This window comes from Lolium rigidum, chromosome 3 (assembly GCF_022539505.1).
Source record: "Lolium rigidum isolate FL_2022 chromosome 3, APGP_CSIRO_Lrig_0.1, whole genome shotgun sequence".
NCBI classification, from domain to species: domain Eukaryota; kingdom Viridiplantae; phylum Streptophyta; class Magnoliopsida; order Poales; family Poaceae; genus Lolium; species Lolium rigidum.
In genome coordinates this window covers 131,909,870-131,913,707 of record NC_061510.1, presented here as the reverse complement: position 1 = coordinate 131,913,707, position 3,838 = coordinate 131,909,870, and the positions used below count along the sequence as shown (strand labels likewise).

General features: G+C 45.5%; 1 non-coding gene across 1 annotated transcript; it reads left to right on the top strand.

The window, feature by feature from the left end:
* The first annotated feature begins 1,444 nt into the window (after nucleotides 1-1,444).
* TRNAG-UCC lies at nucleotides 1,445-1,516 on the top strand. The gene has a single exon. It is a non-coding gene; the product is annotated as a tRNA-Gly (tRNA).
* Nucleotides 1,517-3,838: the final 2,322 nt, after the last annotated feature.

Genomic DNA, 3,838 nt, shown 5'->3' with positions numbered 1-3,838 from the left:
TTAACCTTCTTTCAACTTGACTCATCAAGGGAGTGAGATCATTCATGGTTGGTCGCGTGGTACCAACAGGAAGTCCGAGATAGGGAAAAGGCAGTGTTCCAATAGAGCAGCCAAAAGTCTGAGCTAGAACAACCATCCGATCATTGGAAACATTGATAGGCATAATGTTGGATTTACTATAGTTGACCCTCAGGCCAGTAGCTCGACTGAAATCATGCAGTAGGTTTTTTAGTACTAGAAGTTGTCTCTCACAAGCCTCTACGATAATTAAAGTGTCGTCGGCATATTGTACTATGGGGAAGTCAGCTCCTGGGATCGGGAGAGGAAGAGAAAGATCACCCCGTACACAAACCTTATTCACCATCGATTGCAGCAAGTCGCCTCCGGCAACATATAAAAGAGGCGACAGAGGGTCTCCCTGACGCACCCCTCTCTTACAAGCAAATTTTTTTCCAGCCACTCCATTAAGCAAAATCGATGAAGTACCAGAACCAAGGATAGATTTGATCATACTCAGCCATTTATTATCAAAACCTTGAAATTCAAGGATTTTCAGAAGGGCACTATGTTCAATAGTATCGAAAGCTTTAGCAAAATCTAGTTTCAATACTAGAATTTCTTTCTTAGTTTGTTGACACTGATGAATATATTCATACGCCCATGCAATGCAATCCTGGATAGTCCGAGAACGCAAAAAACCATACTGATTAATGTGAACCATATCCAAAATCCTTGACTGTAGCCGGTTAGCTAGCAATTTAGTTAACAGTTTAAGGCAAGAATTGAGAAGGGATATTGGATGGTAATCATTTGGACCTTCCGAATCTTGGTACGACTGTTCAATACGAAGGTTACTTTTCCAGAGCTGAATTAGCATACATATACACATACATGAAGCACCTCGTCAAACCTGACCAGCTCCCGCACAAATGCAGAAATTGCATGACTGGTACATATAAGCCTGTAAGGAGGGGAACATCATGCTCATAGTGAGAATTATAGATGAGCATTACTTCCGTGGAAATGAGGAGATGCATATTGAGTTTGAAAAACTATTTGAGTTATTCAATTAAGACGCCATCGATAAAACTCTCATGAATTGTTATTGTCTGTAAGTAATTTATTTATGTAATTAAGTCTCTAGACGCATAGCATAAACAGAACGTAAGACAATATTCACATAGATCAGTCCCATATCTAGATTTTGAAACCATAGCGAGCTTGGTGCGTTCATTGTGAAACGCCACAAAAGAAAGCTCTCTACTTCTCTATGGTTTTGTTGCTAAATGTGCATACCGCACATATCACCGCTACATCACGAGCATACTCGTGCGGACGTGCGGTGGGTGTGCCTCACGAACAAACCTTTATCCATTGTTTCCGTGCTGAACCTTGATCCATTCTGTTCTTACTTATATGCCGTTAAGAAGTGAACAAGCAATTAGCATCTGTAGTCCAACGGTTAGGATAATTACCTTCCAAGCAATAGACCCGGGTTCGACTCCCGGCAGACGCATTTCTTAATCAACCATAGGTACAATGGAGAATTCTTCTTTTTTATGCGACGGGACGAATAAGATGAGAGAACCACCCCGCGGTACGCCCATCTGGCGAGCGATGGCGGCAGCGTGGAACCCCAATCCCTGCCCTCAGGGCGGACCCATTTGACATGCTCCTCCACGGCGGTGCACGCGCGGAAGCTTCCGCCGGGACGCAGAGATGCGCTCCCGGAGCCAATCCGATCGCCCCTCCCCCTATTGGTTCACTTGCGCATGGCGCGCTTCTTCGTGCCATCGGGGCGGACCCATTTGGCATGGTCCTCCGCGCCCATTTGGCATGCTCCTCCGCAGCGCACGTGCGGGAGCTTCCGCTGGGACGAAGAGAGGCGCTCCCCGGAGCCAATCCAGCCCCACCCCCTTTCGCAGCTGCCACGGTTAGCCATACGCGCAAACATGACAGTGGATGCGACGGTGGCGGTGGTGCAGAGATAGGGTTTCAACTTGTATGGTTGTATCTGCCGCATCGACCGGTATATATAAATGTCGAGCGGTTGTGGACCCTATTTTATTTTTACGGACTAGGCTGGGATTAAGGGATCTGGTCGATAGCCCGAAGAAGAAACTATAAACCCATCAATTTTAACCGTTTGAGCCTGGTTTACGAGATCTATTAGTGTTGCTCTAAATATGCATACTGCATTCCCTTCAGAATGGTGCATTTGATCATGAAGTGTGTTAGGTCAGTTCGGTTCTCGGTGAAAATGAATGGAGAGTTACAAGATCAATTCCAACCATCTCGTGGACTGAGACAGGGCGACCCCATGTCGCCACGTGGAGAAGGGCTCTCGACACTACTGAAATTTTATGACATGGGTTATGTTGACCGTGGCTTCAGGGTGTGCCACCGAGCGCCCTGGATAACACATCTCCTCTTCACTGATGATAGCCTCATTTTCATCAACGCGACAGTACAGAGTGCGGCACAATTGAATGAGCTTCTCCATACATACAATCAGGGCTCTGGGCAACTAGTGAATCGAGCTAAGAGTTCTGTGTTTTTCTCACCATGTACCTTGGATGAGGTCCGTGAAGCCATTAAAGCAGAATTACATGTTGATGTAGAGGCTTTTAACGAGAAATATCTTGGGCTCCCAACAACGGTAGGGAGTCTGTCAAGCGAGGTTTTTGAATATATTGCTGATTATATGAAAGGCAGTATTAATGGTTGGACAGAGAAGCTGATGTCTTTTGCTGCCAAAGAAACGTTGATTAAATCAGTTTTACAAGCCAAATTGACCTATAGCATGAGCTGTTTCAACTTGTCTAAAGGAACATGCAGCAAATTGAATTCGATCATGCCAAAATTCTGGTGGAATGGATGTTTAGATAAAAAGTCCATGCATTGGCTTGCATGGGACAAAATTGCAGTGCCGAAAAGCCAAGGTGGCATGGCTTTCGAGACATGGCTGCCTTCAACATTGCGCTGCTCGGAAAGCGGGGATGGAGGTTGATAGCATCCCTAGATTCGTTGCTCCCTCAAGTGCTATAGGCACGTTACTACCATAACAAAGAGTTCATGGAAGCCACGGCGCCAAGGACTGCATCACGCACTTGGCGAGCCATTCTTGCAGGCTGCGAGGCTCTGTCAAAAGGCCTAATTAAGAGAGTAGGGACAGGAGAGAGTATTTCCATCTGGGACGATAATTGGATCCCGACTTCTCATACACTACGGCCATTGTTTCGTTCACCTGGTGCCAAAGCTGTTAAAGTGTGTGAGCTAATTAGTGCAAACACACGGCAGTGGGATATGCAGAAGCTAAAGGACAATTTCTGCCAAGTGGATATTGAACGGATTGTGCAAATCCGTGCAAATCCCTTTAAGTTCAACAGTAGATGAAGATTATTCAGGGCTTGTGTGTCTGTGGGAGTCTATGAGGAGGAATCGTCCGGTGATTTCACCCATGCTTGAAGAAACTAATGTCTTAAGTCTAGGTTTTGAGTTCTTTTCTGTTAGTTTTGCTCGGCGCTCGAACAATGCCTCGGCACATGCCTGTGCACGTTATGCGCGTCTGAATAATGTGTCTGGGTATTGGATCGAGGAGAGCCCAGTATTCCTTCAAAACAGCCTTATTGCTGATTGTAATGGGGTTCTGACGAATTAATAAAGTCAACTTATTCTCCAAAAAAAATGCATACCGCACGTATCACCGCTACATCAGGAGCGTACTCGTGCGGTGGGTGTGCCTGTGCCTCACGAATAAACCTTCATCCATTCCTTGTGTGCTGAACCTTAATCCATTCTGTTACTGATTGGTTGTTAAAAAGTGAAAAATCAATTA